Source organism: Perna viridis, chromosome 5 (genome assembly GCF_037379345.1).
Source record: "Perna viridis isolate PV_CMFRI_1.1 ecotype Kerala chromosome 5, ASM3737934v1, whole genome shotgun sequence".
Lineage (NCBI taxonomy): Eukaryota > Metazoa > Mollusca > Bivalvia > Mytilida > Mytilidae > Perna > Perna viridis.
In genome coordinates, this window is record NC_142449.1 from 40,590,846 (window position 1) to 40,617,956 (window position 27,111).

The window sequence follows — 27,111 nt, forward strand, 5'->3', positions numbered from 1 at the left end:
CTTTTGTATCAATTTTATTTTAGAAGTAATTGTATTTTCTTTATGTCACTTTATTTAGAGAGCGGGGCGAATTCTTCAGCCAAGCCTACATAAAATGTTTTGTTTTTCTATATGTCTTAAGGAACTAGAATCTTTATATAGCAAATTTTCACATCATTTAGTGTCTACGACCATATCACGCTGAAAGCACCGGTTCTCGTCCGATCACCGAAGTTAAGCAGCGTCGAGTCCGGTTAGTACTTGGATGGGTGACCGCCTGGGAATACCGGATGCCGTAGACATTTCTTTTTATTTCTGGCCATTTTTTAAAAAAATCACAAAAATGACACAGAAAATGGAATACGAGTTTTCGTTCGTTTTATTAGAACGTGCATTTTTATGTATAGTCATAATTGAAAAGCAGGAAAAGGCGTTAAAAGTATAACATAGCGGGGGCGTATATTGGACTAGAAGGCTCCCATATTGTCATTGTGACTTTGACGTCGCATGGCGACAGTCAGACGAAAGGGAGGCAGGGTTTGAAGCCGCCGGTGAGTAAAATTTGTCCTGTCATTTTGCAAAGTTTGAAGCAATTACATTTTCCATTTTACAATTCATTTTAAAATTAGCGCGTGCACGGACTTTTCGTGCTACAACTGAGACAAATTGACACGATTGAGCGCTGTCAAAAAAAAGGAGGGGGCAGGGCTGGGGCGTCTGCTTGTGGATCTGTGGTGAGTTTGATATTTAAATTGAATGTTAGTCTCTGAAATTTATTTAATAATATTTTTTCTTTTGTATCAATTTTATTTTAGAAGTAATTGTATTTTCTTTATGTCACTTTATTTAGAGAGCGGGGCGAATTCTTCAGCCAAGCCTACATAAAATGTTTTGTTTTTCTATATGTCTTAAGGAACTAGAATCTTTATATAGCAAATTTTCACATCATTTAGTGTCTACGACCATATCACGCTGAAAGCACCGGTTCTCGTCCGATCACCGAAGTTAAGCAGCGTCGAGTCCGGTTAGTACTTGGATGGGTGACCGCCTGGGAATACCGGATGCCGTAGACATTTCTTTTTATTTCTGGCCATTTTTTAAAAAAATCACAAAAATGACACAGAAAATGGAATACGAGTTTTCGTTCGTTTTATTAGAACGTGCATTTTTATGTATAGTCATAATTGAAAAGCAGGAAAAGGCGTTAAAAGTATAACATAGCGGGGGCGTATATTGGACTAGAAGGCTCCCATATTGTCATTGTGACTTTGACGTCGCATGGCGACAGTCAGACGAAAGGGAGGCAGGGTTTGAAGCCGCCGGTGAGTAAAATTTGTCCTGTCATTTTGCAAAGTTTGAAGCAATTACATTTTCCATTTTACAATTCATTTTAAAATTAGCGCGTGCACGGACTTTTCGTGCTACAACTGAGACAAATTGACACGATTGAGCGCTGTCAAAAAAAAGGAGGGGGCAGGGCTGGGGCGTCTGCTTGTGGATCTGTGGTGAGTTTGATATTTAAATTGAATGTTAGTCTCTGAAATTTATTTAATAATATTTTTTCTTTTGTATCAATTTTATTTTAGAAGTAATTGTATTTTCTTTATGTCACTTTATTTAGAGAGCGGGGCGAATTCTTCAGCCAAGCCTACATAAAATGTTTTGTTTTTCTATATGTCTTAAGGAACTAGAATCTTTATATAGCAAATTTTCACATCATTTAGTGTCTACGACCATATCACGCTGAAAGCACCGGTTCTCGTCCGATCACCGAAGTTAAGCAGCGTCGAGTCCGGTTAGTACTTGGATGGGTGACCGCCTGGGAATACCGGATGCCGTAGACATTTCTTTTTATTTCTGGCCATTTTTTAAAAAAATCACAAAAATGACACAGAAAATGGAATACGAGTTTTCGTTCGTTTTATTAGAACGTGCATTTTTATGTATAGTCATAATTGAAAAGCAGGAAAAGGCGTTAAAAGTATAACATAGCGGGGGCGTATATTGGACTAGAAGGCTCCCATATTGTCATTGTGACTTTGACGTCGCATGGCGACAGTCAGACGAAAGGGAGGCAGGGTTTGAAGCCGCCGGTGAGTAAAATTTGTCCTGTCATTTTGCAAAGTTTGAAGCAATTACATTTTCCATTTTACAATTCATTTTAAAATTAGCGCGTGCACGGACTTTTCGTGCTACAACTGAGACAAATTGACACGATTGAGCGCTGTCAAAAAAAAGGAGGGGGCAGGGCTGGGGCGTCTGCTTGTGGATCTGTGGTGAGTTTGATATTTAAATTGAATGTTAGTCTCTGAAATTTATTTAATAATATTTTTTCTTTTGTATCAATTTTATTTTAGAAGTAATTGTATTTTCTTTATGTCACTTTATTTAGAGAGCGGGGCGAATTCTTCAGCCAAGCCTACATAAAATGTTTTGTTTTTCTATATGTCTTAAGGAACTAGAATCTTTATATAGCAAATTTTCACATCATTTAGTGTCTACGACCATATCACGCTGAAAGCACCGGTTCTCGTCCGATCACCGAAGTTAAGCAGCGTCGAGTCCGGTTAGTACTTGGATGGGTGACCGCCTGGGAATACCGGATGCCGTAGACATTTCTTTTTATTTCTGGCCATTTTTTAAAAAAATCACAAAAATGACACAGAAAATGGAATACGAGTTTTCGTTCGTTTTATTAGAACGTGCATTTTTATGTATAGTCATAATTGAAAAGCAGGAAAAGGCGTTAAAAGTATAACATAGCGGGGGCGTATATTGGACTAGAAGGCTCCCATATTGTCATTGTGACTTTGACGTCGCATGGCGACAGTCAGACGAAAGGGAGGCAGGGTTTGAAGCCGCCGGTGAGTAAAATTTGTCCTGTCATTTTGCAAAGTTTGAAGCAATTACATTTTCCATTTTACAATTCATTTTAAAATTAGCGCGTGCACGGACTTTTCGTGCTACAACTGAGACAAATTGACACGATTGAGCGCTGTCAAAAAAAAGGAGGGGGCAGGGCTGGGGCGTCTGCTTGTGGATCTGTGGTGAGTTTGATATTTAAATTGAATGTTAGTCTCTGAAATTTATTTAATAATATTTTTTCTTTTGTATCAATTTTATTTTAGAAGTAATTGTATTTTCTTTATGTCACTTTATTTAGAGAGCGGGGCGAATTCTTCAGCCAAGCCTACATAAAATGTTTTGTTTTTCTATATGTCTTAAGGAACTAGAATCTTTATATAGCAAATTTTCACATCATTTAGTGTCTACGACCATATCACGCTGAAAGCACCGGTTCTCGTCCGATCACCGAAGTTAAGCAGCGTCGAGTCCGGTTAGTACTTGGATGGGTGACCGCCTGGGAATACCGGATGCCGTAGACATTTCTTTTTATTTCTGGCCATTTTTTAAAAAAATCACAAAAATGACACAGAAAATGGAATACGAGTTTTCGTTCGTTTTATTAGAACGTGCATTTTTATGTATAGTCATAATTGAAAAGCAGGAAAAGGCGTTAAAAGTATAACATAGCGGGGGCGTATATTGGACTAGAAGGCTCCCATATTGTCATTGTGACTTTGACGTCGCATGGCGACAGTCAGACGAAAGGGAGGCAGGGTTTGAAGCCGCCGGTGAGTAAAATTTGTCCTGTCATTTTGCAAAGTTTGAAGCAATTACATTTTCCATTTTACAATTCATTTTAAAATTAGCGCGTGCACGGACTTTTCGTGCTACAACTGAGACAAATTGACACGATTGAGCGCTGTCAAAAAAAAGGAGGGGGCAGGGCTGGGGCGTCTGCTTGTGGATCTGTGGTGAGTTTGATATTTAAATTGAATGTTAGTCTCTGAAATTTATTTAATAATATTTTTTCTTTTGTATCAATTTTATTTTAGAAGTAATTGTATTTTCTTTATGTCACTTTATTTAGAGAGCGGGGCGAATTCTTCAGCCAAGCCTACATAAAATGTTTTGTTTTTCTATATGTCTTAAGGAACTAGAATCTTTATATAGCAAATTTTCACATCATTTAGTGTCTACGACCATATCACGCTGAAAGCACCGGTTCTCGTCCGATCACCGAAGTTAAGCAGCGTCGAGTCCGGTTAGTACTTGGATGGGTGACCGCCTGGGAATACCGGATGCCGTAGACATTTCTTTTTATTTCTGGCCATTTTTTAAAAAAATCACAAAAATGACACAGAAAATGGAATACGAGTTTTCGTTCGTTTTATTAGAACGTGCATTTTTATGTATAGTCATAATTGAAAAGCAGGAAAAGGCGTTAAAAGTATAACATAGCGGGGGCGTATATTGGACTAGAAGGCTCCCATATTGTCATTGTGACTTTGACGTCGCATGGCGACAGTCAGACGAAAGGGAGGCAGGGTTTGAAGCCGCCGGTGAGTAAAATTTGTCCTGTCATTTTGCAAAGTTTGAAGCAATTACATTTTCCATTTTACAATTCATTTTAAAATTAGCGCGTGCACGGACTTTTCGTGCTACAACTGAGACAAATTGACACGATTGAGCGCTGTCAAAAAAAAGGAGGGGGCAGGGCTGGGGCGTCTGCTTGTGGATCTGTGGTGAGTTTGATATTTAAATTGAATGTTAGTCTCTGAAATTTATTTAATAATATTTTTTCTTTTGTATCAATTTTATTTTAGAAGTAATTGTATTTTCTTTATGTCACTTTATTTAGAGAGCGGGGCGAATTCTTCAGCCAAGCCTACATAAAATGTTTTGTTTTTCTATATGTCTTAAGGAACTAGAATCTTTATATAGCAAATTTTCACATCATTTAGTGTCTACGACCATATCACGCTGAAAGCACCGGTTCTCGTCCGATCACCGAAGTTAAGCAGCGTCGAGTCCGGTTAGTACTTGGATGGGTGACCGCCTGGGAATACCGGATGCCGTAGACATTTCTTTTTATTTCTGGCCATTTTTTAAAAAAATCACAAAAATGACACAGAAAATGGAATACGAGTTTTCGTTCGTTTTATTAGAACGTGCATTTTTATGTATAGTCATAATTGAAAAGCAGGAAAAGGCGTTAAAAGTATAACATAGCGGGGGCGTATATTGGACTAGAAGGCTCCCATATTGTCATTGTGACTTTGACGTCGCATGGCGACAGTCAGACGAAAGGGAGGCAGGGTTTGAAGCCGCCGGTGAGTAAAATTTGTCCTGTCATTTTGCAAAGTTTGAAGCAATTACATTTTCCATTTTACAATTCATTTTAAAATTAGCGCGTGCACGGACTTTTCGTGCTACAACTGAGACAAATTGACACGATTGAGCGCTGTCAAAAAAAAGGAGGGGGCAGGGCTGGGGCGTCTGCTTGTGGATCTGTGGTGAGTTTGATATTTAAATTGAATGTTAGTCTCTGAAATTTATTTAATAATATTTTTTCTTTTGTATCAATTTTATTTTAGAAGTAATTGTATTTTCTTTATGTCACTTTATTTAGAGAGCGGGGCGAATTCTTCAGCCAAGCCTACATAAAATGTTTTGTTTTTCTATATGTCTTAAGGAACTAGAATCTTTATATAGCAAATTTTCACATCATTTAGTGTCTACGACCATATCACGCTGAAAGCACCGGTTCTCGTCCGATCACCGAAGTTAAGCAGCGTCGAGTCCGGTTAGTACTTGGATGGGTGACCGCCTGGGAATACCGGATGCCGTAGACATTTCTTTTTATTTCTGGCCATTTTTTAAAAAAATCACAAAAATGACACAGAAAATGGAATACGAGTTTTCGTTCGTTTTATTAGAACGTGCATTTTTATGTATAGTCATAATTGAAAAGCAGGAAAAGGCGTTAAAAGTATAACATAGCGGGGGCGTATATTGGACTAGAAGGCTCCCATATTGTCATTGTGACTTTGACGTCGCATGGCGACAGTCAGACGAAAGGGAGGCAGGGTTTGAAGCCGCCGGTGAGTAAAATTTGTCCTGTCATTTTGCAAAGTTTGAAGCAATTACATTTTCCATTTTACAATTCATTTTAAAATTAGCGCGTGCACGGACTTTTCGTGCTACAACTGAGACAAATTGACACGATTGAGCGCTGTCAAAAAAAAGGAGGGGGCAGGGCTGGGGCGTCTGCTTGTGGATCTGTGGTGAGTTTGATATTTAAATTGAATGTTAGTCTCTGAAATTTATTTAATAATATTTTTTCTTTTGTATCAATTTTATTTTAGAAGTAATTGTATTTTCTTTATGTCACTTTATTTAGAGAGCGGGGCGAATTCTTCAGCCAAGCCTACATAAAATGTTTTGTTTTTCTATATGTCTTAAGGAACTAGAATCTTTATATAGCAAATTTTCACATCATTTAGTGTCTACGACCATATCACGCTGAAAGCACCGGTTCTCGTCCGATCACCGAAGTTAAGCAGCGTCGAGTCCGGTTAGTACTTGGATGGGTGACCGCCTGGGAATACCGGATGCCGTAGACATTTCTTTTTATTTCTGGCCATTTTTTAAAAAAATCACAAAAATGACACAGAAAATGGAATACGAGTTTTCGTTCGTTTTATTAGAACGTGCATTTTTATGTATAGTCATAATTGAAAAGCAGGAAAAGGCGTTAAAAGTATAACATAGCGGGGGCGTATATTGGACTAGAAGGCTCCCATATTGTCATTGTGACTTTGACGTCGCATGGCGACAGTCAGACGAAAGGGAGGCAGGGTTTGAAGCCGCCGGTGAGTAAAATTTGTCCTGTCATTTTGCAAAGTTTGAAGCAATTACATTTTCCATTTTACAATTCATTTTAAAATTAGCGCGTGCACGGACTTTTCGTGCTACAACTGAGACAAATTGACACGATTGAGCGCTGTCAAAAAAAAGGAGGGGGCAGGGCTGGGGCGTCTGCTTGTGGATCTGTGGTGAGTTTGATATTTAAATTGAATGTTAGTCTCTGAAATTTATTTAATAATATTTTTTCTTTTGTATCAATTTTATTTTAGAAGTAATTGTATTTTCTTTATGTCACTTTATTTAGAGAGCGGGGCGAATTCTTCAGCCAAGCCTACATAAAATGTTTTGTTTTTCTATATGTCTTAAGGAACTAGAATCTTTATATAGCAAATTTTCACATCATTTAGTGTCTACGACCATATCACGCTGAAAGCACCGGTTCTCGTCCGATCACCGAAGTTAAGCAGCGTCGAGTCCGGTTAGTACTTGGATGGGTGACCGCCTGGGAATACCGGATGCCGTAGACATTTCTTTTTATTTCTGGCCATTTTTTAAAAAAATCACAAAAATGACACAGAAAATGGAATACGAGTTTTCGTTCGTTTTATTAGAACGTGCATTTTTATGTATAGTCATAATTGAAAAGCAGGAAAAGGCGTTAAAAGTATAACATAGCGGGGGCGTATATTGGACTAGAAGGCTCCCATATTGTCATTGTGACTTTGACGTCGCATGGCGACAGTCAGACGAAAGGGAGGCAGGGTTTGAAGCCGCCGGTGAGTAAAATTTGTCCTGTCATTTTGCAAAGTTTGAAGCAATTACATTTTCCATTTTACAATTCATTTTAAAATTAGCGCGTGCACGGACTTTTCGTGCTACAACTGAGACAAATTGACACGATTGAGCGCTGTCAAAAAAAAGGAGGGGGCAGGGCTGGGGCGTCTGCTTGTGGATCTGTGGTGAGTTTGATATTTAAATTGAATGTTAGTCTCTGAAATTTATTTAATAATATTTTTTCTTTTGTATCAATTTTATTTTAGAAGTAATTGTATTTTCTTTATGTCACTTTATTTAGAGAGCGGGGCGAATTCTTCAGCCAAGCCTACATAAAATGTTTTGTTTTTCTATATGTCTTAAGGAACTAGAATCTTTATATAGCAAATTTTCACATCATTTAGTGTCTACGACCATATCACGCTGAAAGCACCGGTTCTCGTCCGATCACCGAAGTTAAGCAGCGTCGAGTCCGGTTAGTACTTGGATGGGTGACCGCCTGGGAATACCGGATGCCGTAGACATTTCTTTTTATTTCTGGCCATTTTTTAAAAAAATCACAAAAATGACACAGAAAATGGAATACGAGTTTTCGTTCGTTTTATTAGAACGTGCATTTTTATGTATAGTCATAATTGAAAAGCAGGAAAAGGCGTTAAAAGTATAACATAGCGGGGGCGTATATTGGACTAGAAGGCTCCCATATTGTCATTGTGACTTTGACGTCGCATGGCGACAGTCAGACGAAAGGGAGGCAGGGTTTGAAGCCGCCGGTGAGTAAAATTTGTCCTGTCATTTTGCAAAGTTTGAAGCAATTACATTTTCCATTTTACAATTCATTTTAAAATTAGCGCGTGCACGGACTTTTCGTGCTACAACTGAGACAAATTGACACGATTGAGCGCTGTCAAAAAAAAGGAGGGGGCAGGGCTGGGGCGTCTGCTTGTGGATCTGTGGTGAGTTTGATATTTAAATTGAATGTTAGTCTCTGAAATTTATTTAATAATATTTTTTCTTTTGTATCAATTTTATTTTAGAAGTAATTGTATTTTCTTTATGTCACTTTATTTAGAGAGCGGGGCGAATTCTTCAGCCAAGCCTACATAAAATGTTTTGTTTTTCTATATGTCTTAAGGAACTAGAATCTTTATATAGCAAATTTTCACATCATTTAGTGTCTACGACCATATCACGCTGAAAGCACCGGTTCTCGTCCGATCACCGAAGTTAAGCAGCGTCGAGTCCGGTTAGTACTTGGATGGGTGACCGCCTGGGAATACCGGATGCCGTAGACATTTCTTTTTATTTCTGGCCATTTTTTAAAAAAATCACAAAAATGACACAGAAAATGGAATACGAGTTTTCGTTCGTTTTATTAGAACGTGCATTTTTATGTATAGTCATAATTGAAAAGCAGGAAAAGGCGTTAAAAGTATAACATAGCGGGGGCGTATATTGGACTAGAAGGCTCCCATATTGTCATTGTGACTTTGACGTCGCATGGCGACAGTCAGACGAAAGGGAGGCAGGGTTTGAAGCCGCCGGTGAGTAAAATTTGTCCTGTCATTTTGCAAAGTTTGAAGCAATTACATTTTCCATTTTACAATTCATTTTAAAATTAGCGCGTGCACGGACTTTTCGTGCTACAACTGAGACAAATTGACACGATTGAGCGCTGTCAAAAAAAAGGAGGGGGCAGGGCTGGGGCGTCTGCTTGTGGATCTGTGGTGAGTTTGATATTTAAATTGAATGTTAGTCTCTGAAATTTATTTAATAATATTTTTTCTTTTGTATCAATTTTATTTTAGAAGTAATTGTATTTTCTTTATGTCACTTTATTTAGAGAGCGGGGCGAATTCTTCAGCCAAGCCTACATAAAATGTTTTGTTTTTCTATATGTCTTAAGGAACTAGAATCTTTATATAGCAAATTTTCACATCATTTAGTGTCTACGACCATATCACGCTGAAAGCACCGGTTCTCGTCCGATCACCGAAGTTAAGCAGCGTCGAGTCCGGTTAGTACTTGGATGGGTGACCGCCTGGGAATACCGGATGCCGTAGACATTTCTTTTTATTTCTGGCCATTTTTTAAAAAAATCACAAAAATGACACAGAAAATGGAATACGAGTTTTCGTTCGTTTTATTAGAACGTGCATTTTTATGTATAGTCATAATTGAAAAGCAGGAAAAGGCGTTAAAAGTATAACATAGCGGGGGCGTATATTGGACTAGAAGGCTCCCATATTGTCATTGTGACTTTGACGTCGCATGGCGACAGTCAGACGAAAGGGAGGCAGGGTTTGAAGCCGCCGGTGAGTAAAATTTGTCCTGTCATTTTGCAAAGTTTGAAGCAATTACATTTTCCATTTTACAATTCATTTTAAAATTAGCGCGTGCACGGACTTTTCGTGCTACAACTGAGACAAATTGACACGATTGAGCGCTGTCAAAAAAAAGGAGGGGGCAGGGCTGGGGCGTCTGCTTGTGGATCTGTGGTGAGTTTGATATTTAAATTGAATGTTAGTCTCTGAAATTTATTTAATAATATTTTTTCTTTTGTATCAATTTTATTTTAGAAGTAATTGTATTTTCTTTATGTCACTTTATTTAGAGAGCGGGGCGAATTCTTCAGCCAAGCCTACATAAAATGTTTTGTTTTTCTATATGTCTTAAGGAACTAGAATCTTTATATAGCAAATTTTCACATCATTTAGTGTCTACGACCATATCACGCTGAAAGCACCGGTTCTCGTCCGATCACCGAAGTTAAGCAGCGTCGAGTCCGGTTAGTACTTGGATGGGTGACCGCCTGGGAATACCGGATGCCGTAGACATTTCTTTTTATTTCTGGCCATTTTTTAAAAAAATCACAAAAATGACACAGAAAATGGAATACGAGTTTTCGTTCGTTTTATTAGAACGTGCATTTTTATGTATAGTCATAATTGAAAAGCAGGAAAAGGCGTTAAAAGTATAACATAGCGGGGGCGTATATTGGACTAGAAGGCTCCCATATTGTCATTGTGACTTTGACGTCGCATGGCGACAGTCAGACGAAAGGGAGGCAGGGTTTGAAGCCGCCGGTGAGTAAAATTTGTCCTGTCATTTTGCAAAGTTTGAAGCAATTACATTTTCCATTTTACAATTCATTTTAAAATTAGCGCGTGCACGGACTTTTCGTGCTACAACTGAGACAAATTGACACGATTGAGCGCTGTCAAAAAAAAGGAGGGGGCAGGGCTGGGGCGTCTGCTTGTGGATCTGTGGTGAGTTTGATATTTAAATTGAATGTTAGTCTCTGAAATTTATTTAATAATATTTTTTCTTTTGTATCAATTTTATTTTAGAAGTAATTGTATTTTCTTTATGTCACTTTATTTAGAGAGCGGGGCGAATTCTTCAGCCAAGCCTACATAAAATGTTTTGTTTTTCTATATGTCTTAAGGAACTAGAATCTTTATATAGCAAATTTTCACATCATTTAGTGTCTACGACCATATCACGCTGAAAGCACCGGTTCTCGTCCGATCACCGAAGTTAAGCAGCGTCGAGTCCGGTTAGTACTTGGATGGGTGACCGCCTGGGAATACCGGATGCCGTAGACATTTCTTTTTATTTCTGGCCATTTTTTAAAAAAATCACAAAAATGACACAGAAAATGGAATACGAGTTTTCGTTCGTTTTATTAGAACGTGCATTTTTATGTATAGTCATAATTGAAAAGCAGGAAAAGGCGTTAAAAGTATAACATAGCGGGGGCGTATATTGGACTAGAAGGCTCCCATATTGTCATTGTGACTTTGACGTCGCATGGCGACAGTCAGACGAAAGGGAGGCAGGGTTTGAAGCCGCCGGTGAGTAAAATTTGTCCTGTCATTTTGCAAAGTTTGAAGCAATTACATTTTCCATTTTACAATTCATTTTAAAATTAGCGCGTGCACGGACTTTTCGTGCTACAACTGAGACAAATTGACACGATTGAGCGCTGTCAAAAAAAAGGAGGGGGCAGGGCTGGGGCGTCTGCTTGTGGATCTGTGGTGAGTTTGATATTTAAATTGAATGTTAGTCTCTGAAATTTATTTAATAATATTTTTTCTTTTGTATCAATTTTATTTTAGAAGTAATTGTATTTTCTTTATGTCACTTTATTTAGAGAGCGGGGCGAATTCTTCAGCCAAGCCTACATAAAATGTTTTGTTTTTCTATATGTCTTAAGGAACTAGAATCTTTATATAGCAAATTTTCACATCATTTAGTGTCTACGACCATATCACGCTGAAAGCACCGGTTCTCGTCCGATCACCGAAGTTAAGCAGCGTCGAGTCCGGTTAGTACTTGGATGGGTGACCGCCTGGGAATACCGGATGCCGTAGACATTTCTTTTTATTTCTGGCCATTTTTTAAAAAAATCACAAAAATGACACAGAAAATGGAATACGAGTTTTCGTTCGTTTTATTAGAACGTGCATTTTTATGTATAGTCATAATTGAAAAGCAGGAAAAGGCGTTAAAAGTATAACATAGCGGGGGCGTATATTGGACTAGAAGGCTCCCATATTGTCATTGTGACTTTGACGTCGCATGGCGACAGTCAGACGAAAGGTAGGCAGGGTTTGAAGCCGCCGGTGAGTAAAATTTGTCCTGTCATTTTGCAAAGTTTGAAGCAATTACATTTTCCATTTTACAATTCATTTTAAAATTAGCGCGTGCACGGACTTTTCGTGCTACAACTGAGACAAATTGACACGATTGAGCGCTGTCAAAAAAAAGGAGGGGGCAGGGCTGGGGCGTCTGCTTGTGGATCTGTGGTGAGTTTGATATTTAAATTGAATGTTAGTCTCTGAAATTTATTTAATAATATTTTTTCTTTTGTATCAATTTTATTTTAGAAGTAATTGTATTTTCTTTATGTCACTTTATTTAGAGAGCGGGGCGAATTCTTCAGCCAAGCCTACATAAAATGTTTTGTTTTTCTATATGTCTTAAGGAACTAGAATCTTTATATAGCAAATTTTCACATCATTTAGTGTCTACGACCATATCACGCTGAAAGCACCGGTTCTCGTCCGATCACCGAAGTTAAGCAGCGTCGAGTCCGGTTAGTACTTGGATGGGTGACCGCCTGGGAATACCGGATGCCGTAGACATTTCTTTTTATTTCTGGCCATTTTTTAAAAAAATCACAAAAATGACACAGAAAATGGAATACGAGTTTTCGTTCGTTTTATTAGAACGTGCATTTTTATGTATAGTCATAATTGAAAAGCAGGAAAAGGCGTTAAAAGTATAACATAGCGGGGGCGTATATTGGACTAGAAGGCTCCCATATTGTCATTGTGACTTTGACGTCGCATGGCGACAGTCAGACGAAAGGGAGGCAGGGTTTGAAGCCGCCGGTGAGTAAAATTTGTCCTGTCATTTTGCAAAGTTTGAAGCAATTACATTTTCCATTTTACAATTCATTTTAAAATTAGCGCGTGCACGGACTTTTCGTGCTACAACTGAGACAAATTGACACGATTGAGCGCTGTCAAAAAAAAGGAGGGGGCAGGGCTGGGGCGTCTGCTTGTGGATCTGTGGTGAGTTTGATATTTAAATTGAATGTTAGTCTCTGAAATTTATTTAATAATATTTTTTCTTTTGTATCAATTTTATTTTAGAAGTAATTGTATTTTCTTTATGTCACTTTATTTAGAGAGCGGGGCGAATTCTTCAGCCAAGCCTACATAAAATGTTTTGTTTTTCTATATGTCTTAAGGAACTAGAATCTTTATATAGCAAATTTTCACATCATTTAGTGTCTACGACCATATCACGCTGAAAGCACCGGTTCTCGTCCGATCACCGAAGTTAAGCAGCGTCGAGTCCGGTTAGTACTTGGATGGGTGACCGCCTGGGAATACCGGATGCCGTAGACATTTCTTTTTATTTCTGGCCATTTTTTAAAAAAATCACAAAAATGACACAGAAAATGGAATACGAGTTTTCGTTCGTTTTATTAGAACGTGCATTTTTATGTATAGTCATAATTGAAAAGCAGGAAAAGGCGTTAAAAGTATAACATAGCGGGGGCGTATATTGGACTAGAAGGCTCCCATATTGTCATTGTGACTTTGACGTCGCATGGCGACAGTCAGACGAAAGGGAGGCAGGGTTTGAAGCCGCCGGTGAGTAAAATTTGTCCTGTCATTTTGCAAAGTTTGAAGCAATTACATTTTCCATTTTACAATTCATTTTAAAATTAGCGCGTGCACGGACTTTTCGTGCTACAACTGAGACAAATTGACACGATTGAGCGCTGTCAAAAAAAAGGAGGGGGCAGGGCTGGGGCGTCTGCTTGTGGATCTGTGGTGAGTTTGATATTTAAATTGAATGTTAGTCTCTGAAATTTATTTAATAATATTTTTTCTTTTGTATCAATTTTATTTTAGAAGTAATTGTATTTTCTTTATGTCACTTTATTTAGAGAGCGGGGCGAATTCTTCAGCCAAGCCTACATAAAATGTTTTGTTTTTCTATATGTCTTAAGGAACTAGAATCTTTATATAGCAAATTTTCACATCATTTAGTGTCTACGACCATATCACGCTGAAAGCACCGGTTCTCGTCCGATCACCGAAGTTAAGCAGCGTCGAGTCCGGTTAGTACTTGGATGGGTGACCGCCTGGGAATACCGGATGCCGTAGACATTTCTTTTTATTTCTGGCCATTTTTTAAAAAAATCACAAAAATGACACAGAAAATGGAATACGAGTTTTCGTTCGTTTTATTAGAACGTGCATTTTTATGTATAGTCATAATTGAAAAGCAGGAAAAGGCGTTAAAAGTATAACATAGCGGGGGCGTATATTGGACTAGAAGGCTCCCATATTGTCATTGTGACTTTGACGTCGCATGGCGACAGTCAGACGAAAGGGAGGCAGGGTTTGAAGCCGCCGGTGAGTAAAATTTGTCCTGTCATTTTGCAAAGTTTGAAGCAATTACATTTTCCATTTTACAATTCATTTTAAAATTAGCGCGTGCACGGACTTTTCGTGCTACAACTGAGACAAATTGACACGATTGAGCGCTGTCAAAAAAAAAGGAGGGGGCAGGGCTGGGGCGTCTGCTTGTGGATCTGTGGTGAGTTTGATATTTAAATTGAATGTTAGTCTCTGAAATTTATTTAATAATATTTTTTCTTTTGTATCAATTTTATTTTAGAAGTAATTGTATTTTCTTTATGTCACTTTATTTAGAGAGCGGGGCGAATTCTTCAGCCAAGCCTACATAAAATGTTTTGTTTTTCTATATGTCTTAAGGAACTAGAATCTTTATATAGCAAATTTTCACATCATTTAGTGTCTACGACCATATCACGCTGAAAGCACCGGTTCTCGTCCGATCACCGAAGTTAAGCAGCGTCGAGTCCGGTTAGTACTTGGATGGGTGACCGCCTGGGAATACCGGATGCCGTAGACATTTCTTTTTATTTCTGGCCATTTTTTAAAAAAATCACAAAAATGACACAGAAAATGGAATACGAGTTTTCGTTCGTTTTATTAGAACGTGCATTTTTATGTATAGTCATAATTGAAAAGCAGGAAAAGGCGTTAAAAGTATAACATAGCGGGGGCGTATATTGGACTAGAAGGCTCCCATATTGTCATTGTGACTTTGACGTCGCATGGCGACAGTCAGACGAAAGGGAGGCAGGGTTTGAAGCCGCCGGTGAGTAAAATTTGTCCTGTCATTTTGCAAAGTTTGAAGCAATTACATTTTCCATTTTACAATTCATTTTAAAATTAGCGCGTGCACGGACTTTTCGTGCTACAACTGAGACAAATTGACACGATTGAGCGCTGTCAAAAAAAAGGAGGGGGCAGGGCTGGGGCGTCTGCTTGTGGATCTGTGGTGAGTTTGATATTTAAATTGAATGTTAGTCTCTGAAATTTATTTAATAATATTTTTTCTTTTGTATCAATTTTATTTTAGAAGTAATTGTATTTTCTTTATGTCACTTTATTTAGAGAGCGGGGCGAATTCTTCAGCCAAGCCTACATAAAATGTTTTGTTTTTCTATATGTCTTAAGGAACTAGAATCTTTATATAGCAAATTTTCACATCATTTAGTGTCTACGACCATATCACGCTGAAAGCACCGGTTCTCGTCCGATCAACGAAGTTAAGCAGCGTCGAGTCCGGTTAGTACTTGGATGGGTGACCGCCTGGGAATACCGGATGCCGTAGACATTTCTTTTTATTTCTGGCCATTTTTTAAAAAAATCACAAAAATGACACAGAAAATGGAATACGAGTTTTCGTTCGTTTTATTAGAACGTGCATTTTTATGTATAGTCATAATTGAAAAGCAGGAAAAGGCGTTAAAAGTATAACATAGCGGGGGCGTATATTGGACTAGAAGGCTCCCATATTGTCATTGTGACTTTGACGTCGCATGGCGACAGTCAGACGAAAGGGAGGCAGGGTTTGAAGCCGCCGGTGAGTAAAATTTGTCCTGTCATTTTGCAAAGTTTGAAGCAATTACATTTTCCATTTTACAATTCATTTTAAAATTAGCGCGTGCACGGACTTTTCGTGCTACAACTGAGACAAATTGACACGATTGAGCGCTGTCAAAAAAAAGGAGGGGGCAGGGCTGGGGCGTCTGCTTGTGGATCTGTGGTGAGTTTGATATTTAAATTGAATGTTAGTCTCTGAAATTTATTTAATAATATTTTTTCTTTTGTATCAATTTTATTTTAGAAGTAATTGTATTTTCTTTATGTCACTTTATTTAGAGAGCGGGGCGAATTCTTCAGCCAAGCCTACATAAAATGTTTTGTTTTTCTATATGTCTTAAGGAACTAGAATCTTTATATAGCAAATTTTCACATCATTTAGTGTCTACGACCATATCACGCTGAAAGCACCGGTTCTCGTCCGATCACCGAAGTTAAGCAGCGTCGAGTCCGGTTAGTACTTGGATGGGTGACCGCCTGGGAATACCGGATGCCGTAGACATTTCTTTTTATTTCTGGCCATTTTTTAAAAAAATCACAAAAATGACACAGAAAATGGAATACGAGTTTTCGTTCGTTTTATTAGAACGTGCATTTTTATGTATAGTCATAATTGAAAAGCAGGAAAAGGCGTTAAAAGTATAACATAGCGGGGGCGTATATTGGACTAGAAGGCTCCCATATTGTCATTGTGACTTTGACGTCGCATGGCGACAGTCAGACGAAAGGGAGGCAGGGTTTGAAGCCGCCGGTGAGTAAAATTTGTCCTGTCATTTTGCAAAGTTTGAAGCAATTACATTTTCCATTTTACAATTCATTTTAAAATTAGCGCGTGCACGGACTTTTCGTGCTACAACTGAGACAAATTGACACGATTGAGCGCTGTCAAAAAAAAGGAGGGGGCAGGGCTGGGGCGTCTGCTTGTGGATCTGTGGTGAGTTTGATATTTAAATTGAATGTTAGTCTCTGAAATTTATTTAATAATATTTTTTCTTTTGTATCAATTTTATTTTAGAAGTAATTGTATTTTCTTTATGTCACTTTATTTAGAGAGCGGGGCGAATTCTTCAGCCAAGCCTACATAAAATGTTTTGTTTTTCTATATGTCTTAAGGAACTAGAATCTTTATATAGCAAATTTTCACATCATTTAGTGTCTACGACCATATCACGCTGAAAGCACCGGTTCTCGTCCGATCACCGAAGTTAAGCAGCGTCGAGTCCGGTTAGTACTTGGATGGGTGACCGCCTGGGAATACCGGATGCCGTAGACATTTCTTTTTATTTCTGGCCATTTTTTAAAAAAATCACAAAAATGACACAGAAAATGGAATACGAGTTTTCGTTCGTTTTATTAGAACGTGCATTTTTATGTATAGTCATAATTGAAAAGCAGGAAAAGGCGTTAAAAGTATAACATAGCGGGGGCGTATATTGGACTAGAAGGCTCCCATATTGTCATTGTGACTTTGACGTCGCATGGCGACAGTCAGACGAAAGGGAGGCAGGGTTTGAAGCCGCCGGTGAGTAAAATTTGTCCTGTCATTTTGCAAAGTTTGAAGCAATTACATTTTCCATTTTACAATTCATTTTAAAATTAGCGCGTGCACGGACTTTTCGTGCTACAACTGAGACAAATTGACACGATTGAGCGCTGTCAAAAAAAAGGAGGGGGCAGGGCTGGGGCGTCTGCTTGTGGATCTGTGGTGAGTTTGATATTTAAATTGAATGTTAGTCTCTGAAATTTATTTAATAATATTTTTTCTTTTGTATCAATTTTATTTTAGAAGTAATTGTATTTTCTTTATGTCACTTTATTTAGAGAGCGGGGCGAATTCTTCAGCCAAGCCTACATAAAATGTTTTGTTTTTCTATATGTCTTAAGGAACTAGAATCTTTATATAGCAAATTTTCACATCATTTAGTGTCTACGACCATATCACGCTGAAAGCACCGGTTCTCGTCCGATCACCGAAGTTAAGCAGCGTCGAGTCCGGTTAGTACTTGGATGGGTGACCGCCTGGGAATACCGGATGCCGTAGACATTTCTTTTTATTTCTGGCCATTTTTTAAAAAAATCACAAAAATGACACAGAAAATGGAATACGAGTTTTCGTTCGTTTTATTAGAACGTGCATTTTTATGTATAGTCATAATTGAAAAGCAGGAAAAGGCGTTAAAAGTATAACATAGCGGGGGCGTATATTGGACTAGAAGGCTCCCATATTGTCATTGTGACTTTGACGTCGCATGGCGACAGTCAGACGAAAGGGAGGCAGGGTTTGAAGCCGCCGGTGAGTAAAATTTGTCCTGTCATTTTGCAAAGTTTGAAGCAATTACATTTTCCATTTTACAATTCATTTTAAAATTAGCGCGTGCACGGACTTTTCGTGCTACAACTGAGACAAATTGACACGATTGAGCGCTGTCAAAAAAAAGGAGGGGGCAGGGCTGGGGCGTCTGCTTGTGGATCTGTGGTGAGTTTGATATTTAAATTGAATGTTAGTCTCTGAAATTTATTTAATAATATTTTTTCTTTTGTATCAATTTTATTTTAGAAGTAATTGTATTTTCTTTATGTCACTTTATTTAGAGAGCGGGGCGAATTCTTCAGCCAAGCCTACATAAAATGTTTTGTTTTTCTATATGTCTTAAGGAACTAGAATCTTTATATAGCAAATTTTCACATCATTTAGTGTCTACGACCATATCACGCTGAAAGCACCGGTTCTCGTCCGATCACCGAAGTTAAGCAGCGTCGAGTCCGGTTAGTACTTGGATGGGTGACCGCCTGGGAATACCGGATGCCGTAGACATTTCTTTTTATTTCTGGCCATTTTTTAAAAAAATCACAAAAATGACACAGAAAATGGAATACGAGTTTTCGTTCGTTTTATTAGAACGTGCATTTTTATGTATAGTCATAATTGAAAAGCAGGAAAAGGCGTTAAAAGTATAACATAGCGGGGGCGTATATTGGACTAGAAGGCTCCCATATTGTCATTGTGACTTTGACGTCGCATGGCGACAGTCAGACGAAAGGGAGGCAGGGTTTGAAGCCGCCGGTGAGTAAAATTTGTCCTGTCATTTTGCAAAGTTTGAAGCAATTACATTTTCCATTTTACAATTCATTTTAAAATTAGCGCGTGCACGGACTTTTCGTGCTACAACTGAGACAAATTGACACGATTGAGCGCTGTCAAAAAAAAGGAGGGGGCAGGGCTGGGGCGTCTGCTTGTGGATCTGTGGTGAGTTTGATATTTAAATTGAATGTTAGTCTCTGAAATTTATTTAATAATATTTTTTCTTTTGTATCAATTTTATTTTAGAAGTAATTGTATTTTCTTTATGTCACTTTATTTAGAGAGCGGGGCGAATTCTTCAGCCAAGCCTACATAAAATGTTTTGTTTTTCTATATGTCTTAAGGAACTAGAATCTTTATATAGCAAATTTTCACATCATTTAGTGTCTACGACCATATCACGCTGAAAGCACCGGTTCTCGTCCGATCACCGAAGTTAAGCAGCGTCGAGTCCGGTTAGTACTTGGATGGGTGACCGCCTGGGAATACCGGATGCCGTAGACATTTCTTTTTATTTCTGGCCATTTTTTAAAAAAATCACAAAAATGACACAGAAAATGGAATACGAGTTTTCGTTCGTTTTATTAGAACGTGCATTTTTATGTATAGTCATAATTGAAAAGCAGGAAAAGGCGTTAAAAGTATAACATAGCGGGGGCGTATATTGGACTAGAAGGCTCCCATATTGTCATTGTGACTTTGACGTCGCATGGCGACAGTCAGACGAAAGGGAGGCAGGGTTTGAAGCCGCCGGTGAGTAAAATTTGTCCTGTCATTTTGCAAAGTTTGAAGCAATTACATTTTCCATTTTACAATTCATTTTAAAATTAGCGCGTGCACGGACTTTTCGTGCTACAACTGAGACAAATTGACACGATTGAGCGCTGTCAAAAAAAAGGAGGGGGCAGGGCTGGGGCGTCTGCTTGTGGATCTGTGGTGAGTTTGATATTTAAATTGAATGTTAGTCTCTGAAATTTATTTAATAATATTTTTTCTTTTGTATCAATTTTATTTTAGAAGTAATTGTATTTTCTTTATGTCACTTTATTTAGAGAGCGGGGCGAATTCTTCAGCCAAGCCTACATAAAATGTTTTGTTTTTCTATATGTCTTAAGGAACTAGAATCTTTATATAGCAAATTTTCACATCATTTAGTGTCTACGACCATATCACGCTGAAAGCACCGGTTCTCGTCCGATCACCGAAGTTAAGCAGCGTCGAGTCCGGTTAGTACTTGGATGGGTGACCGCCTGGGAATACCGGATGCCGTAGACATTTCTTTTTATTTCTGGCCATTTTTTAAAAAAATCACAAAAATGACACAGAAAATGGAATACGAGTTTTCGTTCGTTTTATTAGAACGTGCATTTTTATGTATAGTCATAATTGAAAAGCAGGAAAAGGCGTTAAAAGTATAACATAGCGGGGGCGTATATTGGACTAGAAGGCTCCCATATTGTCATTGTGACTTTGACGTCGCATGGCGACAGTCAGACGAAAGGGAGGCAGGGTTTGAAGCCGCCGGTGAGTAAAATTTGTCCTGTCATTTTGCAAAGTTTGAAGCAATTACATTTTCCATTTTACAATTCATTTTAAAATTAGCGCGTGCACGGACTTTTCGTGCTACAACTGAGACAAATTGACACGATTGAGCGCTGTCAAAAAAAAGGAGGGGGCAGGGCTGGGGCGTCTGCTTGTGGATCTGTGGTGAGTTTGATATTTAAATTGAATGTTAGTCTCTGAAATTTATTTAATAATATTTTTTCTTTTGTATCAATTTTATTTTAGAAGTAATTGTATTTTCTTTATGTCACTTTATTTAGAGAGCGGGGCGAATTCTTCAGCCAAGCCTACATAAAATGTTTTGTTTTTCTATATGTCTTAAGGAACTAGAATCTTTATATAGCAAATTTTCACATCATTTAGTGTCTACGACCATATCACGCTGAAAGCACCGGTTCTCGTCCGATCACCGAAGTTAAGCAGCGTCGAGTCCGGTTAGTACTTGGATGGGTGACCGCCTGGGAATACCGGATGCCGTAGACATTTCTTTTTATTTCTGGCCATTTTTTAAAAAAATCACAAAAATGACACAGAAAATGGAATACGAGTTTTCGTTCGTTTTATTAGAACGTGCATTTTTATGTATAGTCATAATTGAAAAGCAGGAAAAGGCGTTAAAAGTATAACATAGCGGGGGCGTATATTGGACTAGAAGGCTCCCATATTGTCATTGTGACTTTGACGTCGCATGGCGACAGTCAGACGAAAGGGAGGCAGGGTTTGAAGCCGCCGGTGAGTAAAATTTGTCCTGTCATTTTGCAAAGTTTGAAGCAATTACATTTTCCATTTTACAATTCATTTTAAAATTAGCGCGTGCACGGACTTTTCGTGCTACAACTGAGACAAATTGACACGATTGAGCGCTGTCAAAAAAAAGGAGGGGGCAGGGCTGGGGCGTCTGCTTGTGGATCTGTGGTGAGTTTGATATTTAAATTGAATGTTAGTCTCTGAAATTTATTTAATAATATTTTTTCTTTTGTATCAATTTTATTTTAGAAGTAATTGTATTTTCTTTATGTCACTTTATTTAGAGAGCGGGGCGAATTCTTCAGCCAAGCCTACATAAAATGTTTTGTTTTTCTATATGTCTTAAGGAACTAGAATCTTTATATAGCAAATTTTCACATCATTTAGTGTCTACGACCATATCACGCTGAAAGCACCGGTTCTCGTCCGATCACCGAAGTTAAGCAGCGTCGAGTCCGGTTAGTACTTGGATGGGTGACCGCCTGGGAATACCGGATGCCGTAGACATTTCTTTTTATTTCTGGCCATTTTTTAAAAAAATCACAAAAATGACACAGAAAATGGAATACGAGTTTTCGTTCGTTTTATTAGAACGTGCATTTTTATGTATAGTCATAATTGAAAAGCAGGAAAAGGCGTTAAAAGTATAACATAGCGGGGGCGTATATTGGACTAGAAGGCTCCCATATTGTCATTGTGACTTTGACGTCGCATGGCGACAGTCAGACGAAAGGTAGGCAGGGTTTGAAGCCGCCGGTGAGTAAAATTTGTCCTGTCATTTTGCAAAGTTTGAAGCAATTACATTTTCCATTTTACAATTCATTTTAAAATTAGCGCGTGCACGGACTTTTCGTGCTACAACTGAGACAAATTGACACGATTGAGCGCTGTCAAAAAAAAGGAGGGGGCAGGGCTGGGGCGTCTGCTTGTGGATCTGTGGTGAGTTTGATATTTAAATTGAATGTTAGTCTCTGAAATTTATTTAATAATATTTTTTCTTTTGTATCAATTTTATTTTAGAAGTAATTGTATTTTCTTTATGTCACTTTATTTAGAGAGCGGGGCGAATTCTTCAGCCAAGCCTACATAAAATGTTTTGTTTTTCTATATGTCTTAAGGAACTAGAATCTTTATATAGCAAATTTTCACATCATTTAGTGTCTACGACCATATCACGCTGAAAGCACCGGTTCTCGTCCGATCACCGAAGTTAAGCAGCGTCGAGTCCGGTTAGTACTTGGATGGGTGACCGCCTGGGAATACCGGATGCCGTAGACATTTCTTTTTATTTCTGGCCATTTTTTAAAAAAATCACAAAAATGACACAGAAAATGGAATACGAGTTTTCGTTCGTTTTATTAGAACGTGCATTTTTATGTATAGTCATAATTGAAAAGCAGGAAAAGGCGTTAAAAGTATAACATAGCGGGGGCGTATATTGGACTAGAAGGCTCCCATATTGTCATTGTGACTTTGACGTCGCATGGCGACAGTCAGACGAAAGGGAGGCAGGGTTTGAAGCCGCCGGTGAGTAAAATTTGTCCTGTCATTTTGCAAAGTTTGAAGCAATTACATTTTCCATTTTACAATTCATTTTAAAATTAGCGCGTGCACGGACTTTTCGTGCTACAACTGAGACAAATTGACACGATTGAGCGCTGTCAAAAAAAAGGAGGGGGCAGGGCTGGGGCGTCTGCTTGTGGATCTGTGGTGAGTTTGATATTTAAATTGAATGTTAGTCTCTGAAATTTATTTAATAATATTTTTTCTTTTGTATCAATTTTATTTTAGAAGTAATTGTATTTTCTTTATGTCACTTTATTTAGAGAGCGGGGCGAATTCTTCAGCCAAGCCTACATAAAATGTTTTGTTTTTCTATATGTCTTAAGGAACTAGAATCTTTATATAGCAAATTTTCACATCATTTAGTGTCTACGACCATATCACGCTGAAAGCACCGGTTCTCGTCCGATCACCGAAGTTAAGCAGCGTCGAGTCCGGTTAGTACTTGGATGGGTGACCGCCTGGGAATACCGGATGCCGTAGACATTTCTTTTTATTTCTGGCCATTTTTTAAAAAAATCACAAAAATGACACAGAAAATGGAATACGAGTTTTCGTTCGTTTTATTAGAACGTGCATTTTTATGTATAGTCATAATTGAAAAGCAGGAAAAGGCGTTAAAAGTATAACATAGCGGGGGCGTATATTGGACTAGAAGGCTCCCATATTGTCATTGTGACTTTGACGTCGCATGGCGACAGTCAGACGAAAGGGAGGCAGGGTTTGAAGCCGCCGGTGAGTAAAATTTGTCCTGTCATTTTGCAAAGTTTGAAGCAATTACATTTTCCATTTTACAATTCATTTTAAAATTAGCGCGTGCACGGACTTTTCGTGCTACAACTGAGACAAATTGACACGATTGAGCGCTGTCAAAAAAAAGGAGGGGGCAGGGCTGGGGCGTCTGCTTGTGGATCTGTGGTGAGTTTGATATTTAAATTGAATGTTAGTCTCTGAAATTTATTTAATAATATTTTTTCTTTTGTATCAATTTTATTTTAGAAGTAATTGTATTTTCTTTATGTCACTTTATTTAGAGAGCGGGGCGAATTCTTCAGCCAAGCCTACATAAAATGTTTTGTTTTTCTATATGTCTTAAGGAACTAGAATCTTTATATAGCAAATTTTCACATCATTTAGTGTCTACGACCATATCACGCTGAAAGCACCGGTTCTCGTCCGATCACCGAAGTTAAGCAGCGTCGAGTCCGGTTAGTACTTGGATGGGTGACCGCCTGGGAATACCGGATGCCGTAGACATTTCTTTTTATTTCTGGCCATTTTTTAAAAAAATCACAAAAATGACACAGAAAATGGAATACGAGTTTTCGTTCGTTTTATTAGAACGTGCATTTTTATGTATAGTCATAATTGAAAAGCAGGAAAAGGCGTTAAAAGTATAACATAGCGGGGGCGTATATTGGACTAGAAGGCTCCCATATTGTCATTGTGACTTTGACGTCGCATGGCGACAGTCAGACGAAAGGGAGGCAGGGTTTGAAGCCGCCGGTGAGTAAAATTTGTCCTGTCATTTTGCAAAGTTTGAAGCAATTACATTTTCCATTTTACAATTCATTTTAAAATTAGCGCGTGCACGGACTTTTCGTGCTACAACTGAGACAAATTGACACGATTGAGCGCTGTCAAAAAAAAAGGAGGGGGCAGGGCTGGGGCGTCTGCTTGTGGATCTGTGGTGAGTTTGATATTTAAATTGAATGTTAGTCTCTGAAATTTATTTAATAATATTTTTTCTTTTGTATCAATTTTATTTTAGAAGTAATTGTATTTTCTTTATGTCACTTTATTTAGAGAGCGGGGCGAATTCTTCAGCCAAGCCTACATAAAATGTTTTGTTTTTCTATATGTCTTAAGGAACTAGAATCTTTATATAGCAAATTTTCACATCATTTAGTGTCTACGACCATATCACGCTGAAAGCACCGGTTCTCGTCCGATCACCGAAGTTAAGCAGCGTCGAGTCCGGTTAGTACTTGGATGGGTGACCGCCTGGGAATACCGGATGCCGTAGACATTTCTTTTTATTTCTGGCCATTTTTTAAAAAAATCACAAAAATGACACAGAAAATGGAATACGAGTTTTCGTTCGTTTTATTAGAACGTGCATTTTTATGTATAGTCATAATTGAAAAGCAGGAAAAGGCGTTAAAAGTATAACATAGCGGGGGCGTATATTGGACTAGAAGGCTCCCATATTGTCATTGTGACTTTGACGTCGCATGGCGACAGTCAGACGAAAGGGAGGCAGGGTTTGAAGCCGCCGGTGAGTAAAATTTGTCCTGTCATTTTGCAAAGTTTGAAGCAATTACATTTTCCATTTTACAATTCATTTTAAAATTAGCGCGTGCACGGACTTTTCGTGCTACAACTGAGACAAATTGACACGATTGAGCGCTGTCAAAAAAAAGGAGGGGGCAGGGCTGGGGCGTCTGCTTGTGGATCTGTGGTGAGTTTGATATTTAAATTGAATGTTAGTCTCTGAAATTTATTTAATAATATTTTTTCTTTTGTATCAATTTTATTTTAGAAGTAATTGTATTTTCTTTATGTCACTTTATTTAGAGAGCGGGGCGAATTCTTCAGCCAAGCCTACATAAAATGTTTTGTTTTTCTATATGTCTTAAGGAACTAGAATCTTTATATAGCAAATTTTCACATCATTTAGTGTCTACGACCATATCACGCTGAAAGCACCGGTTCTCGTCCGATCAACGAAGTTAAGCAGCGTCGAGTCCGGTTAGTACTTGGATGGGTGACCGCCTGGGAATACCGGATGCCGTAGACATTTCTTTTTATTTCTGGCCATTTTTTAAAAAAATCACAAAAATGACACAGAAAATGGAATACGAGTTTTCGTTCGTTTTATTAGAACGTGCATTTTTATGTATAGTCATAATTGAAAAGCAGGAAAAGGCGTTAAAAGTATAACATAGCGGGGGCGTATATTGGACTAGAAGGCTCCCATATTGTCATTGTGACTTTGACGTCGCATGGCGACAGTCAGACGAAAGGGAGGCAGGGTTTGAAGCCGCCGGTGAGTAAAATTTGTCCTGTCATTTTGCAAAGTTTGAAGCAATTACATTTTCCATTTTACAATTCATTTTAAAATTAGCGCGTGCACGGACTTTTCGTGCTACAACTGAGACAAATTGACACGATTGAGCGCTGTCAAAAAAAAGGAGGGGGCAGGGCTGGGGCGTCTGCTTGTGGATCTGTGGTGAGTTTGATATTTAAATTGAATGTTAGTCTCTGAAATTTATTTAATAATATTTTTTCTTTTGTATCAATTTTATTTTAGAAGTAATTGTATTTTCTTTATGTCACTTTATTTAGAGAGCGGGGCGAATTCTTCAGCCAAGCCTACATAAAATGTTTTGTTTTTCTATATGTCTTAAGGAACTAGAATCTTTATATAGCAAATTTTCACATCATTTAGTGTCTACGACCATATCACGCTGAAAGCACCGGTTCTCGTCCGATCACCGAAGTTAAGCAGCGTCGAGTCCGGTTAGTACTTGGATGGGTGACCGCCTGGGAATACCGGATGCCGTAGACATTTCTTTTTATTTCTGGCCATTTTTTAAAAAAATCACAAAAATGACACAGAAAATGGAATACGAGTTTTCGTTCGTTTTATTAGAACGTGCATTTTTATGTATAGTCATAATTGAAAAGCAGGAAAAGGCGTTAAAAGTATAACATAGCGGGGGCGTATATTGGACTAGAAGGCTCCCATATTGTCATTGTGACTTTGACGTCGCATGGCGACAGTCAGACGAAAGGGAGGCAGGGTTTGAAGCCGCCGGTGAGTAAAATTTGTCCTGTCATTTTGCAAAGTTTGAAGCAATTACATTTTCCATTTTACAATTCATTTTAAAATTAGCGCGTGCACGGACTTTTCGTGCTACAACTGAGACAAATTGACACGATTGAGCGCTGTCAAAAAAAAGGAGGGGGCAGGGCTGGGGCGTCTGCTTGTGGATCTGTGGTGAGTTTGATATTTAAATTGAATGTTAGTCTCTGAAATTTATTTAATAATATTTTTTCTTTTGTATCAATTTTATTTTAGAAGTAATTGTATTTTCTTTATGTCACTTTATTTAGAGAGCGGGGCGAATTCTTCAGCCAAGCCTACATAAAATGTTTTGTTTTTCTATATGTCTTAAGGAA

At 38.2% G+C, this 27,111-nt stretch overlaps 35 non-coding genes across 35 annotated transcripts; all 35 read left to right on the forward strand.

Moving 5' to 3' along the window:
* The first annotated feature begins 162 nt into the window (after positions 1-162).
* Positions 163-281, forward strand: LOC148617529 (5S ribosomal RNA). Its single transcript, XR_015923056.1, has one exon. It is a non-coding gene; the product is annotated as a 5S ribosomal RNA (ribosomal RNA).
* A 652-nt stretch (positions 282-933) lies between these two features.
* LOC148617530 (5S ribosomal RNA) lies at positions 934-1,052 on the forward strand. The gene has a single exon (XR_015923067.1). It is a non-coding gene; the product is annotated as a 5S ribosomal RNA (ribosomal RNA).
* A 652-nt stretch (positions 1,053-1,704) lies between these two features.
* LOC148617531 (5S ribosomal RNA) lies at positions 1,705-1,823 on the forward strand. Its single transcript, XR_015923078.1, has one exon. It is a non-coding gene; the product is annotated as a 5S ribosomal RNA (ribosomal RNA).
* Positions 1,824-2,475: 652 nt separating this feature from the next.
* On the forward strand, positions 2,476-2,594 carry LOC148617532 (5S ribosomal RNA). The gene has a single exon (XR_015923082.1). It is a non-coding gene; the product is annotated as a 5S ribosomal RNA (ribosomal RNA).
* A 652-nt stretch (positions 2,595-3,246) lies between these two features.
* Positions 3,247-3,365, forward strand: LOC148617533 (5S ribosomal RNA). Its single transcript, XR_015923093.1, has one exon. It is a non-coding gene; the product is annotated as a 5S ribosomal RNA (ribosomal RNA).
* Positions 3,366-4,017: 652 nt separating this feature from the next.
* LOC148617534 (5S ribosomal RNA) lies at positions 4,018-4,136 on the forward strand. Its single transcript, XR_015923104.1, has one exon. It is a non-coding gene; the product is annotated as a 5S ribosomal RNA (ribosomal RNA).
* Positions 4,137-4,788: 652 nt separating this feature from the next.
* Positions 4,789-4,907, forward strand: LOC148617535 (5S ribosomal RNA). Its single transcript, XR_015923116.1, has one exon. It is a non-coding gene; the product is annotated as a 5S ribosomal RNA (ribosomal RNA).
* Positions 4,908-5,559: 652 nt separating this feature from the next.
* Positions 5,560-5,678, forward strand: LOC148617536 (5S ribosomal RNA). The gene has a single exon (XR_015923120.1). It is a non-coding gene; the product is annotated as a 5S ribosomal RNA (ribosomal RNA).
* Positions 5,679-6,330: 652 nt separating this feature from the next.
* LOC148617537 (5S ribosomal RNA) lies at positions 6,331-6,449 on the forward strand. The gene has a single exon (XR_015923121.1). It is a non-coding gene; the product is annotated as a 5S ribosomal RNA (ribosomal RNA).
* A 652-nt stretch (positions 6,450-7,101) lies between these two features.
* On the forward strand, positions 7,102-7,220 carry LOC148617538 (5S ribosomal RNA). The gene has a single exon (XR_015923122.1). It is a non-coding gene; the product is annotated as a 5S ribosomal RNA (ribosomal RNA).
* A 652-nt stretch (positions 7,221-7,872) lies between these two features.
* Positions 7,873-7,991, forward strand: LOC148617539 (5S ribosomal RNA). Its single transcript, XR_015923123.1, has one exon. It is a non-coding gene; the product is annotated as a 5S ribosomal RNA (ribosomal RNA).
* A 652-nt stretch (positions 7,992-8,643) lies between these two features.
* On the forward strand, positions 8,644-8,762 carry LOC148617540 (5S ribosomal RNA). Its single transcript, XR_015922666.1, has one exon. It is a non-coding gene; the product is annotated as a 5S ribosomal RNA (ribosomal RNA).
* A 652-nt stretch (positions 8,763-9,414) lies between these two features.
* LOC148617541 (5S ribosomal RNA) lies at positions 9,415-9,533 on the forward strand. Its single transcript, XR_015922667.1, has one exon. It is a non-coding gene; the product is annotated as a 5S ribosomal RNA (ribosomal RNA).
* Positions 9,534-10,185: 652 nt separating this feature from the next.
* Positions 10,186-10,304, forward strand: LOC148617542 (5S ribosomal RNA). Its single transcript, XR_015922668.1, has one exon. It is a non-coding gene; the product is annotated as a 5S ribosomal RNA (ribosomal RNA).
* A 652-nt stretch (positions 10,305-10,956) lies between these two features.
* LOC148617543 (5S ribosomal RNA) lies at positions 10,957-11,075 on the forward strand. The gene has a single exon (XR_015922669.1). It is a non-coding gene; the product is annotated as a 5S ribosomal RNA (ribosomal RNA).
* Positions 11,076-11,727: 652 nt separating this feature from the next.
* Positions 11,728-11,846, forward strand: LOC148617544 (5S ribosomal RNA). The gene has a single exon (XR_015922670.1). It is a non-coding gene; the product is annotated as a 5S ribosomal RNA (ribosomal RNA).
* Positions 11,847-12,498: 652 nt separating this feature from the next.
* LOC148617545 (5S ribosomal RNA) lies at positions 12,499-12,617 on the forward strand. The gene has a single exon (XR_015922672.1). It is a non-coding gene; the product is annotated as a 5S ribosomal RNA (ribosomal RNA).
* Positions 12,618-13,269: 652 nt separating this feature from the next.
* Positions 13,270-13,388, forward strand: LOC148617546 (5S ribosomal RNA). The gene has a single exon (XR_015922673.1). It is a non-coding gene; the product is annotated as a 5S ribosomal RNA (ribosomal RNA).
* A 652-nt stretch (positions 13,389-14,040) lies between these two features.
* LOC148617547 (5S ribosomal RNA) lies at positions 14,041-14,159 on the forward strand. The gene has a single exon (XR_015922674.1). It is a non-coding gene; the product is annotated as a 5S ribosomal RNA (ribosomal RNA).
* A 653-nt stretch (positions 14,160-14,812) lies between these two features.
* On the forward strand, positions 14,813-14,931 carry LOC148617548 (5S ribosomal RNA). Its single transcript, XR_015922675.1, has one exon. It is a non-coding gene; the product is annotated as a 5S ribosomal RNA (ribosomal RNA).
* A 652-nt stretch (positions 14,932-15,583) lies between these two features.
* On the forward strand, positions 15,584-15,702 carry LOC148617549 (5S ribosomal RNA). The gene has a single exon (XR_015923073.1). It is a non-coding gene; the product is annotated as a 5S ribosomal RNA (ribosomal RNA).
* Positions 15,703-16,354: 652 nt separating this feature from the next.
* Positions 16,355-16,473, forward strand: LOC148617550 (5S ribosomal RNA). Its single transcript, XR_015922676.1, has one exon. It is a non-coding gene; the product is annotated as a 5S ribosomal RNA (ribosomal RNA).
* A 652-nt stretch (positions 16,474-17,125) lies between these two features.
* On the forward strand, positions 17,126-17,244 carry LOC148617551 (5S ribosomal RNA). The gene has a single exon (XR_015922677.1). It is a non-coding gene; the product is annotated as a 5S ribosomal RNA (ribosomal RNA).
* A 652-nt stretch (positions 17,245-17,896) lies between these two features.
* LOC148617552 (5S ribosomal RNA) lies at positions 17,897-18,015 on the forward strand. The gene has a single exon (XR_015922678.1). It is a non-coding gene; the product is annotated as a 5S ribosomal RNA (ribosomal RNA).
* Positions 18,016-18,667: 652 nt separating this feature from the next.
* Positions 18,668-18,786, forward strand: LOC148617553 (5S ribosomal RNA). The gene has a single exon (XR_015922679.1). It is a non-coding gene; the product is annotated as a 5S ribosomal RNA (ribosomal RNA).
* A 652-nt stretch (positions 18,787-19,438) lies between these two features.
* Positions 19,439-19,557, forward strand: LOC148617554 (5S ribosomal RNA). Its single transcript, XR_015922680.1, has one exon. It is a non-coding gene; the product is annotated as a 5S ribosomal RNA (ribosomal RNA).
* A 652-nt stretch (positions 19,558-20,209) lies between these two features.
* LOC148617555 (5S ribosomal RNA) lies at positions 20,210-20,328 on the forward strand. Its single transcript, XR_015922681.1, has one exon. It is a non-coding gene; the product is annotated as a 5S ribosomal RNA (ribosomal RNA).
* A 652-nt stretch (positions 20,329-20,980) lies between these two features.
* On the forward strand, positions 20,981-21,099 carry LOC148617556 (5S ribosomal RNA). The gene has a single exon (XR_015922683.1). It is a non-coding gene; the product is annotated as a 5S ribosomal RNA (ribosomal RNA).
* A 652-nt stretch (positions 21,100-21,751) lies between these two features.
* On the forward strand, positions 21,752-21,870 carry LOC148617557 (5S ribosomal RNA). The gene has a single exon (XR_015922684.1). It is a non-coding gene; the product is annotated as a 5S ribosomal RNA (ribosomal RNA).
* A 652-nt stretch (positions 21,871-22,522) lies between these two features.
* Positions 22,523-22,641, forward strand: LOC148617558 (5S ribosomal RNA). Its single transcript, XR_015922685.1, has one exon. It is a non-coding gene; the product is annotated as a 5S ribosomal RNA (ribosomal RNA).
* A 652-nt stretch (positions 22,642-23,293) lies between these two features.
* Positions 23,294-23,412, forward strand: LOC148617559 (5S ribosomal RNA). Its single transcript, XR_015922686.1, has one exon. It is a non-coding gene; the product is annotated as a 5S ribosomal RNA (ribosomal RNA).
* Positions 23,413-24,064: 652 nt separating this feature from the next.
* Positions 24,065-24,183, forward strand: LOC148617560 (5S ribosomal RNA). The gene has a single exon (XR_015922687.1). It is a non-coding gene; the product is annotated as a 5S ribosomal RNA (ribosomal RNA).
* Positions 24,184-24,836: 653 nt separating this feature from the next.
* On the forward strand, positions 24,837-24,955 carry LOC148617561 (5S ribosomal RNA). Its single transcript, XR_015922688.1, has one exon. It is a non-coding gene; the product is annotated as a 5S ribosomal RNA (ribosomal RNA).
* Positions 24,956-25,607: 652 nt separating this feature from the next.
* Positions 25,608-25,726, forward strand: LOC148617562 (5S ribosomal RNA). The gene has a single exon (XR_015923074.1). It is a non-coding gene; the product is annotated as a 5S ribosomal RNA (ribosomal RNA).
* A 652-nt stretch (positions 25,727-26,378) lies between these two features.
* LOC148617563 (5S ribosomal RNA) lies at positions 26,379-26,497 on the forward strand. Its single transcript, XR_015922689.1, has one exon. It is a non-coding gene; the product is annotated as a 5S ribosomal RNA (ribosomal RNA).
* Positions 26,498-27,111: the final 614 nt, after the last annotated feature.